The 12464-nt window shown below is 36.1% G+C and overlaps 1 pseudogene; it reads right to left on the bottom strand.

Annotated features, from left to right (window-relative positions):
- The window catches only part of LOC136851567 (relaxin receptor 2-like), a 352585-nt pseudogene that overhangs the window by 307031 nt on the left and 33090 nt on the right, over positions 1 to 12464 (bottom strand).

Below are 12464 nucleotides of genomic sequence, written 5' to 3'. Positions count from 1 at the left end.
CTACTTCTAAACGAGATACTCATTAGGTTAATCATCATAGCAGGCAATTGGACATGGAAAATAGATTCAGAGGCTATTCAGGTATTTGGATAAGGGCTCACTCAGCGTTGTAATTGCAGATGATATAATTATTATAAAGCAGTCTGTGACGGTATGATTGCTTTAGATCTCATGCGTTAAGCAGCCGGAGATATTTCTGGCCGCGTGAAGAGAGGAAGAGAGAGGGGTAATGCAGATTGCCTTTAAAGGGCAAAGCGTGATTATTACATATGAGATAAACCTACAGGTACCAATGACTTGAAATTCAGCGCTTCCAAAGAATATGACGTTCATTTGAAAGAAGTTGCAGAAGATAATAGGAAATACAGAAACAAGAGATCATTTATTAAAAAGTAAAAACAAAAGATAAATGAAAAAATAATTTAAAACATTAATAAAAATACAAGTGAAGTACAAGGCGAGTTGTTTTTGGGTAGAAATGCATTGCGTCTTTGCTTTAACATTTGAGAGAACGTTTCTGTCTCCTGACTATTTTTATATCCCTCAAACACCACTGTCGAATCTTCATTCCTTGTTAAGTTAAGTATATCTTAGTTTAATCCAGACCATTGAGCTGATTAACATAGGGCTGGCCCGAAGAATTAGATTTATTTTTACGTGGCTAAGAACCAACTGGTTACCTAGCAACGGGATATATGGAATACCACATTATAGCGAGAAATTAATTTCTATCACCAGAAACAAATTCCTCTTGTTCTTCAAATTGAACTCGCGACCAGCAGCGTGGTAGCTGAGAACGGAACCCGCTCACCCAGCGAAGAACTTTCATTCCTTGTATATATATATATATATACATATATATATATATATATATATATATATATATATATATATATATATATATTTACTAGCAGCCGCTACAGAGAAAATTGAAACAACAGAGTGTTGCTAGGCCTTTCGTTACATGGTCCTTTACTCGCAGCCGTAAAGGACTGTGTGTCGAAAAGGCTCACCAACAACTCCGTTGTTTCAATTTTCCTCCGTGGCATTTTGCCTTTATTTATACATTCATCATCACGTTCCATATATATATTATATATATATATATATATATATATATATATATATATATATATATATATATATATATATATATATATATATATATATATATATATATATATATATATATATATATATATATATATATATATATATATATATCCAAAACGTCAGCATATGACTACTGGTTCTCAATCCATCTGAAGACAGCAAGTACCACTGTGCTTTCAGTAATAAGAATTGTCAAAGCAACTCGTTCGTTACGCAAATAGATGTGTTCAACGGATGACTGCTGTTAAAATAAAAAAGAAACGCCTAAATATTTCTCAGCAGCAAGTTTCGAGAGAGTGAGTCACTGCGAACGACCACATTGCAAAGCAATGTCTGGAAAAAGCACAGAAGACATTAAAATGAAAGGCTTTTGACCATATATATGATGGCGTGGCGCCCATCTTCATATGGAGATGTGACAGTTTACCAAAAGGCTGGAGATATAACTCTGACTTCCGTCTCCTTTTCGCTGGCTCCAGTTCTGCATTCGGGCGCCATTAGTTTCCGAAAGTAAGGGCGTCAGGCATCAAAAGATTGACTGATTTTTCTATTCCTTTTTTTTATTTTTTGCTGAAGCGACCGAGAACGGCATTCCCAACCCGAGCAAGTCCCGGTCGTTGAAGAAGAAGAAGAAGAAGAAGAAGAAGAAGAAGAAGAAGAAGCAGGAAAATGTTATATGACAAAGAGAACAGATATCAAGAGTATATTTTGAACCTCTGGAAACCCCTTAGACAATCACCTCTCCCTCCCAATTTCTTGTGTTGTAAACTTTCAACTTTTGCCTTAGGTAACAGCAACACCGTAACTGGGTGGTGCCGTCAGTGCACCTCTCATGATGCACTGTGGGCATTGCTAAAGGTTGTTTGCAGCGTCCCTTCTGCCCCTAGCTACACCCACTTTCATCATTTTACTTTACCTCCGTTCCCTCTTCTTTTCTCGCATCTTGCTGTCCAACCACTCCAACTCTCTCTTTCACTGTCTTTAGCGCTGAATGGTTGGAAGTACCCCAGTGCTTGGCTTAATAGCTAACTGTTCATAAATAAATAAATAAATAGATAAATAAATAAACGGGTAAGAGCAAAGTAATAATAATGTCTACAACGCCACCCCCAAAATTAAGAACAGAGAGAGAGAGAGAGAGAGAGAGAGAGAGATTTCTTGTTTATGAAGACCCATGACCAGTCTTTATATTGCTTTTTTGTCGCTCCCTTCCCCTCAACATTATCAGAAAAGGGAGCAATAAGGCCTTGGGGGAAGATATTAGAAGCTATTGAAAAAATACAACACTTCACGGTAATTGACCGACATTGTGTCGGAGGATGAAACAAAAGCCCCTACAAACTGATCAATCAAGGGAGGAAAGTTTGCTTTACTAATCGATTGCAAAATAGCATGACAGCTGAATACGTTTAAAAAAGAAACCTGATACTGATTACAGATCAAACAAGTAAAAAATGCGCCGAAGTTCCTCCAGCGCAATCGAGTTTTCTGTACAGTCGCTATAGCGTATAATCAAGGCCATCGAAAGGAGATCTATCTTTCGGTGGTCTCGGTATAATTGCGTAAGAGCCGCGACCCGTGAAACTTTAACCACGGCCCGGTGGTGGCCTATCCCATATCGCTGCCAGAAACACGACTATGGATAACTTGAACCTTAAATAAAATAAAAACTACTGAGGCTAGAGGGCTGCAATTGGTATGTTTGGTGATTGGAGGGTGGATGATCAACGCATACCAGCCCTCTAGCCTCAGTAGTTTTTAAGATCTGAGGGCGGACAGAAAAAAGTGCGGACGGACAGAGAAGCCGGCACAATAGTTTTGTTTTACAGAAAACTAAAAATGGAGTATTTAACTAATCGCTTCTAAACGAAGGAACACAATAAAGGGAAAAGGAAATCAATTACTGTACAGAAAAGAAAATATGGAAACTGAAGTAGTTTTTCGGTATTAAATGATTTTGCATGAAGAATATTACTGCGTACACTATCATGCCACATAATACGTTTTCCTTCTTGGTGGAAAGCATGAGAGAGGGTGTGAGACTGAGAGAGAATATACAAATATCAAGAATGAAGCCTTTCCCTGAAAAAAAAAAGGCTCAAGTACGCCTACTCTAATTCGCTTCTAAACTAAGAATCTTTATCTTATCTCTGCGTACCAAGAAGCCTAAATTGCTTTATTTTGGGAGGATCTATTTTAATGCACGTACTTTTAGCATCTCTTTTTATTTACTATCCTTGTCCATCTTTCTTAACATCTAATAAAACAACACAAGTGTCGGCAATTGCCTACCACCGAGGCATGTTTTTAATTACACCAAGAGAAGCAAGTGAAACAATTTCCCTTTCCGGAAGATGAATGCATGTGATAGGTCAAAGCTGCACATAGCATAAATAATGCCCAATTATCGCTGACAATGCACTGTAAAATTATTGTTCTTCATCCCCACATTGCAGCTGATTGCACCTAAACACTTTTATCATTTTCGAATATCCCAACATTTGAACCCGACACCTTGACGCGAGGTCATCAATGGGTCCTGCTTAATTATCGGCCACTGAAAACAGATCAAAAGGGTAACAAGATGAGAGCTCATTCAGCGCCGTAATCGTAGCTGGAGTAATGATTATAAAAAAGGAGCCAGAGGCATAATTAATTCCGGTTCACCGTAAGCTGACCACCCTGGACAATTTCAGTCGCGTGAAAGGTGATCGACACGGAAGGTAATGTTAAGAGCGGTAAAAATATAAAAGAGAGTGGCATACATATCACAGTCAGCAGCTTCTTTCCCACAGCAAACACTTCTGTTCTCTCAGCGGTCGTAATTCGACAGGTATGAATATTTTTGAAGATATTGCTCAAAATAAATTGAATGACGTCGATCTTGTTCTTGCTGACAGGACTGGCGATTACGATCAATATATCCGGATAAAAATGAACATAAAATTTAGGCCAAAGGCCAAGCGTTAGGACCCACGAGGTCATTCATCGCTGAAGATAATGTTGGAACAATCGTTAGGAGAGGGTGGAGAATAAGATGGAAGAAAGAGAATATGAACGGAGGTATAGTAAAAGGAATGAAAATGGTTGCAGCAGATTTACAACGGATCCCTACGAGCTTTGTTAGAAGTGAATTCACTGATAACATAATCAAAAGATGACAGAGTGGCCGCCCACCGGGGGACAGTACCGCCGTCCCCCCACTGCAACCCCCTAGTTACGCCATTGGCTGCAAAGAACCTTAGGTAATGCCTACAGTGCACTGTGTGAGATGGATTGACGGCACCATCCCCTACGGGAAATCCAGATAAGTATTGTCCATCTTAGGGCTGGTGGAAGACATTTTAAAAGAATATAAACATTTCATTTGAGACACAATGACATACACTCAAAAGTTTCAGAATTCAGTGGCTTGTTTCAAACACGCCAGAGTCAGCAAAGGAGTACTTCAGCTCACTGGAACTAATCGGCTGTCAAACCAGAGAAATGTGTCCAGCAGATGACAGTTTCTTTTGATAAAAAAAAAAAAAAATACTAAAAATATTCTAGCATAGATACTGTCAGGAGAACCAGTCACTAAGCTGAATGTTTTAAACCAACAACGTTATGGAAAAAAAAAAAAAAAGGCGTTGACGACAAGGACAAGGAAACGTCTTGTGAGTAAATTTATGGCAATATGATACCAGGCTTTCATGTGGAAATATGACAGTTCGTCCAAATACTGGAAATGCAATTGTAACTTTTGCCTTCTGCGCGTCGGCAGCCTTTCAAACTTGAAGACGACGCCATTTGATGACTGGGACTGAAAGCGTCAAAAGGATGAGATTTTTCATTGAGAGGAGACTACTGAGACGGGCAAGGAATGGGAGAGTTAACGGCAAAGTGGGTATTTAAACAGGATCGCGTGACGTAGGGAAACGTGGAAGAGAGTAGAGAGTTCCCCATTCCGAAAGTGACTGGTATGGAATCTGAAAACAAGGGGCAGATTTCGTTTCACTTGATTCAGCACTTGAACAATGCATGTGACAGTGACTGTAGTCCTTCTTTATCACTGAGCCACTTTTTAAAGGAATTATATTTTATATAGGGAATTATATATATATATATATATATATATATATATATATATATATATATATATATATATATATATATATATATATACATATACATACATTTATATATCTATACATATATCATAAACACACTATCCGTATAGCTCGTTACCCTATTAGGCCAGCGCACTACAAGAGTCGTTTCCCCGAGAACCCCCAGAATAGTATCCAATTCCGTCGACAGATGAGGCGGGAAATCTGATTTGGCAACGGGGCTCAAGAATCCTCGCTAGGATCATCGTGGAAGGATCATTCTTGGAGGGAGGGAGGGGGGGAGGGATGCCCGCGTCCCGGAAGTGACGTATGGGTCTAGATTATGTCCCAGTGTCTGACAAGCCAGCCACTCAGCCTGACACGACGACATTTCATGGGAAAATACTCGAGATACAGAATCTGCATTTATGATTTTCATGTCTTTCAGACTGAGCTCGCTTGTGACTGCGAACCAGAAGGCTAGGAACCAACGGAACCGGCCGTTGAACCGTGAACCAGTGACTCAGGAACCACGAAAAACCAGAACCTTGCTCCTCAGACCTGGATTCCCCCTCAGAGCAGCCAAAGATCAGGTATTGGTCAGTCTAGGCAAGAAAGGTTTTGAATTCTTTCTCTGAATCTGAGAGGAAAGTAAAAATCAGATGAATGAGCGGATATAAAGAGAGAGAGAGAGAGAGAGAGAGAGAGAGAGAGAGAGAGAGAGAGAGAGAGAGAGACCCTCCTCATGCATGCACTGTAAACAGAGAAGGACTGAGAGGAGGATTAATGACCCCGCAGTAAAACAAAAACTGATAAATAGCCCTCTTAATAATTCAGTAAGATCATAGGCATAAGACTTGCAGCCTCATCCTACAGTCATCATGCGTTCAAAAAAGGTTTCTTCAGATTCACAGCTCCTATGATACTCGTCAGTGGCATAGACATGGGACTCACAACCTTATTCTGGAGGTAAACATTTTTACTGAAACTTGCAACAGACCTGAGGAGTCCAGCACGAGCGGCAACTAATTTCAGAGTGGGACGAGAGGAGGAAGAGAGTGAAAGAACCTTCTTCAGTCAAAAGTGGTACAAAAACTCACAGAGAGAGAGAGAGAGAGAGAGAGAGAGAGAGAGAGAGAGAGAGAGAGAGAGAAAACAAAAAATAGACCACAATCCACCACCCGTATGAGAGAGAGAGAGAGAGAGAGAGAGAGAGAGAGAGACCACAATCCATCCATATAAGCTTGAGAGAGAGAGAGAGAGAGAGAGAGAGAGAGAGAGAGAGCTTGAGAGAGAGAGAGAGAGAACAAAAAAATAGACCACAATCCACTGTATGAGAGAGAGAGTAGAGAGAGAGAGAGAGAGAGAGAGAGAGAGAGAGAGAGAGAGAGAGAGAGAGAGAGAGAGAGAGGCAAATCTAGAAAAAAATTAGACTACAATCCATCCGTATGGGCATGAGAGAGAGAGAGAGAGAGAGAGAGAGAGAGAACAAAAAATGGACCACAATCCTTCCATATGGGCATGTAAGAGAGAGAACAAAAAATAGACCACAGTACATTCGTATGTGCATGTAAGAGAGAGAGAGAGAGAGAGAGAGAGAGAGAGAGAGAGAGAGAGAGAGAGAGAGAGAGAGAGATTTTCTGGAAACGAAACCCATGACCAAATTTTTATACTGCGCTCTCTCTAGAGAGATTCTCTCGAAAACTCTCCTCTCCCTCTCTCTCTCTCTCTCTCTCTCTCTCCCCCCTTCAATGTTATCAGAAAGTGAAGCAATATCCCCTTGAGGAAGAAGACACAGTAGGATATTGACGAAGCAGCACTTCAGGATAATTGATCGAACTTTGGCGGAAGACAAAACAAGTTTGTTTAACCAATCGATTGCCAAACAGACTGACAGCGCCCTGTGGAAAAAATAATCGAATATGTTTAAAAAAAGGAACCTAATGATGTTTTCCGATTCAGTAACGAAGTACGTTTAACTAATCGATTGATTTATGGACTGATAGTAAAGGGTTAAACAATTACATATGTATTATATATACATATATGCTGTGTATATACATTTATATGTGTATATAATTATACATATACATATAAATAATATATATATATGTAAATATAAATATAATCATATATATACATATATATAAATATTTACATACACACAATCACACACACAGTATGTATATATATATATATATATATATATATATATATATATATATATATATATATATATATATATATATATATATATATTTATAAATATAAATATAAATATATATGTGTGTGTGTCTGTGTATACATATGGTTGTACGCATGTGCCTATGTGCACACATAAATACTAACGAGCGATGCCTCAAGGTACAGAACAGTGCAGAGATTTTGAAACAAAAGGTAATCTCCGGAAATTAAAAAAACATTTTCATTTCCTGTGTTATGTCTTGTTCCCGTTTCTAGCTTCCAACTTCTCTGTTCTGAAGGAATTACCGCTTATTATCATTCATATGCAAATAATATTCGAAATTCCGTCAATTAACTATTCAGCAAAACAATTATACAATCCATTAGCCAACACTGTACATCTGAAAGCGCCAAGTAGCGTTCTCTTACAGCCAACTCTAGTTCTCTTCTTTCTTCTTCTTCTTCTCTTCTTCTCTCTCTCTCTCTATATATATATATATATATATATATATATATATATATATATATATATACATATAAACATACACACATATATATATATATATATATATATATATATATATTATATATACATATATATATATATATATGTGTGTATAAAACATACATATAGTATATATATATAAACATAAACACTAGCTCTATATAGCTGCTCAAGAAAACTAAATGTATATATTTATAAAAAAATCTGTGAATGTACAGTTTTCATGCACAGATTTTTTTTATAAACATATAATTTAGTTTTCCTGGGCAGTGACGGGTTGGTTAGCTAGTATGGTTGGTTTATTAGCTAGTATGTATGTATGTGTTTATATATATATATATATATAATATATATATATATATATATATATATATATATATATATATATATATATATATATATATATAGAGAGAGAGAGAGAGAGAGAGAGAGAGAGAGAGAGAGAGAGAGAGAGAGAGTTGAGCTGTAAGAGAAATAAAGAAAATCGCCAACCTCATACGCCACATTGCCCCGAAGAAAGTAATGTATAACCATCTTGCTTTTATCCTTGCATATCATGGCTCCAGTTTCCATTTAGCCTGCAAGTCATACTGTATTCATTATCGGAGAAAAAATTTAGTATATACATACTGTAACCCTCGTTAATATATATTTATATATATATATATATATATATATATATATATATATATATATATATATATATATATATATATACGTATATATATAGAGATGTATATGTATATATATATATATATATATATATATATATATATATATATATATATATATATATATATATATATATATATATAATCTGTCTTTTTTAACGTATGGCTCTGCATTTGTCTTTAGGATTTAAATTGCTAATGATGTTCCTTTGGTATTTCTGAAATATTTGCTAGCATAACGTCATCTCTGCATTTCTGAATTCTCCATAGAGTTTAGTTTTCTGTCATAGGGTCTTACTACTATACTGTGACTTCCTTTAAGGCTTTTCCGTCACTAAAAAAAAAAAAAGATGTTCATAAGTTGCATTTTAGTTTAATCTACCTTTGAATAGTAAGTGGTTTTCAAAATTGTAAAAAATTTCCCATTAAACAGACTATATAACGAAATACGTCACCGTAACGTCACGAAGCAGTCGCTAGAACGAATTCCGTAGATTAAAACAGAGAAGGAACGCCTTGACCTAACCAGAGAGAGAGAGAGAGAGAGAGAGAGAGAGAGAGAGAGAGAGAGAGCCTCGAGGAGGTAATTCTCATGCCACGCATGTAATGGTCAATTTTAGATGATTCCTTTGAATAGGTCTTGGTAGTTTCAACCTTGAATGCTAGATGGTGAATGAATGATTTTGCTATAGAGGACCTGCGTGTTTCCCGAGGATATAGGCTCCACCCACAAAAGTTAAACAGCACAGCCAACAACGTGTTGTTCTTCCTACACGATGTTGGTGATCATGTCATGTAACAAATGACGTAGGATCGTGTGTAGAACCATTTTAACACCGAGCGCAAAGAGGGAATGTGTTTTTTTACTTATATCATATAACGTCTTCAGCCGTAAGCAAGAACGGGCGGAGCAAATGACTTGTGATTATCACTTTTCACGCGATGAAGCGGTTGCCAGGCGCCGCGTATGTAAAATTAACAGTTATTTTTCAAAATATATTCCTTTTATGGGCCTCTGCTCTTGCAAAGAAGTAGGTATTAGAGTCATGGAATCTTTTGAGATATAATGATATCTCATCTCAACTTTTATACTTTTTGTACCAAAAGTTGCCAACTAATGTTTTTTTCATTTGTTTTGCAGAAGCTGCCTTCAAACTTCTTGCATCGTAAATTGTTGTCCTTTCTAGGTAATAATTTAGTAATAAGCCTTATAGATAGAGATAGATTTCGTTCCAAAGTGTTTGAGAGAGAGAGAGAGAGAGAGAGAGAGAGAGAGAGAGAGAGAGAGAGAGAGAGTTTGGTGGTGGTTTCTGCTGGTTGAAAGTGTCAGGTTTAGCCACTACTATGCATGTGCGGGCTTGGCTTCACTTACTACAGAAATAGATTATCGATTTAGGTTTTCAATGTAGATTTTATCGAGGGAACAAACAATTATATTAATTATTATCATAAATTATTATAAAAATTCACGTAAATTCTGATGAAAAATAGATGTTATAGGGGATTTATTGTTGTAGCTTAATCATACGTCTGACACCGCCTGGAAGAAAAGGTGGAGCGCCAGGTGAAAAATGAGAATTAACCCATAAAGCACTGAAGGAAAAGATGACATAAAAACGAAAATTTCATTTGTTTTGTCTGTTTGTATGTCTATCACAGGGTAGCGGTTTGACTTAGAGTTATAAACCTTTCTGGAGTGACATAGAGGCTGTGTAAAAATTTGTCTTGGTCTGTCAAACAGTTTGGATTTCTATAGAATCCAAACAAATAAAACATTTAATATTATATATATATATTATATATATATATATATATATATATATATATATATATATATATATATATATATATATATATATATATATATATATATATAAACACACACACACATATATATATATATATATATATATATATATATATATATATATATATATATATATATATATATATATATATATATATATATATATATATATATATATATATATTCTTTAACACATACCTACTTCATTAAGAGGTAAGATTCAGAATTAAATCAAACCTTTTGAATATTCCCACAACTCTGCTTCATTTACTTTTGTTTACACATATTATAATAATAATAATAATAATAATAATAATAATAATAATAATAATAATAATAATAATAATAATAATAATAATGGCTAAAATAAAGAGTTAAATCTGGAATTATTCTGTTCCCTAAGTCTATCAAAACAACCAATAATAAAAAGATTAATAGTAATAATCGTGAAATGAAGCATAAAAATCATTGAAAGTTGCTGTGACGGGACTGCTCACGCCAGCGCTCAAAATTTTCAATTTCAATAAAAATCTTTCCATGTGAAGGAATGCCTGGGGCTAGGTCGAAGGAGTTCACAGGTTATCAGTAAAGAGAGAGAGAGAGAGAGAGAGAAAGAAAACGATGATGGGTGGGTGACCGGTATTCGAAATGGTTTAAAGGGAAAAATGACTGAATTTTCGTTTAGATTATGATATGGAATGAGGAGCGTAAGAAGAAGAAGAAGAAGAAGAAGAAGAAGAAGAAGAAGAAGAAGAAGAAGAAGAGAGAGAGAGAGAGAGAGAGAGAGAGAGAGAGAGAGAGAGAGAGAGACACGTGGGGTGGATAACAGCAATTCGGAAATGGTTAAAAGAGAAAAAAATTATTGTAATTTCTTTTGGATTATGAGATGAAATGAAGACACACAGAGAGAGAGAGAGAGAGAGAGAGAGAGAGAGAGAGAGAGAGAGAGAGAGAGAGAACTTAGTGCAGGGTGGGTAATAGCTAACCGGAATAAGTTTGGAGAAAGGGAGAAAATTATTGCAATTTCGTTTAGATGTGAGAGAGAGAGAGAGAGAGAGAGAGAGAGAGAGAGAGAGAGAAACTTATAACATACCTTAGAATCTAGGATATTCAAAATGAGGCGATTCAAAACCCACACAGAAAGAGGAAAAAGAAAATCTTAATAGAATTTTTGCCCCTTCTCTGTTCTCTCTCTATGAAACCCAGTAAAATCAGCCCCAACCTTCCACACGACTTATGTGACCACGTTCTACTAAACTTGCCCGTCTCCGTTCTCGTCCAACAGAAACGTACGTGGAAGAGGAATTCGAAAAAGACAGACAGATTCTTCCACAGACATCACAGAATACTTCTGAGAGCGTTAATTTCGTCCAGACGACTTAATAAAGGCGGCATGTGTCTCATTCACGCGCGTAACTGGTCTCTTGGCTGGCTATTATTGGCTCCTCCACGGACAAAGGTTAATGGGAAGATTTATTTATGGGGCTGAAAGATTACAAACTCTGGGAAGACCTTCGTCTTTTTTTCTTTCCTTTTTGAAAACGCAGACCGAGACCTCCTTGGGACCTAGAGGATTTTATAATGTTACTTTTAATAGGTATACTGATATTGTACTTTAAAGTTATACAAGGCAACTTTGTAAATAGACATTAAAACAGTAGTTTAGGATAAATTATACCGCTACTCTGTAAATAAATAGTGAAACTTTTTTTTAGACGGCTGTAATTTAACTTTCTAGATGGTTATTACACAGGCAGTTTATTAAAATATGGCGTGATTATATTTTTTGGACGAAATGAGCTATTTTGTCACAAAAGTATCTCACTAATTTTTATACGTTTTGTTACTGTATCTAAAATATGTAACGTTACTTTAAGAATTAGATATGATACATTTCTTTATATGATACTACTGATTTTGTTTAAGGCAGAATTATGATACAGTTATGAATGCTTGAATATTAAGTTAATAATTAGACTATAACGATATAACTTGAAACGAACTGAATATAAAATTTACGCCAAAGGACCCATGAGATCATTCAGCGCTAAAAGAGAAATTGAGAGTAAGAAGGTTTGACAGGTGTAACAGGAGGA

The sequence above is a fragment of the Macrobrachium rosenbergii genome, chromosome 23, assembly GCF_040412425.1.
Source record: "Macrobrachium rosenbergii isolate ZJJX-2024 chromosome 23, ASM4041242v1, whole genome shotgun sequence".
In the NCBI taxonomy this organism is placed as follows: Eukaryota; Metazoa; Arthropoda; class Malacostraca; order Decapoda; family Palaemonidae; genus Macrobrachium; species Macrobrachium rosenbergii.
The sequence above is the reverse complement of the archived record's forward strand: the minus strand, read 5'-3'. Positions and strand labels throughout refer to the sequence as shown.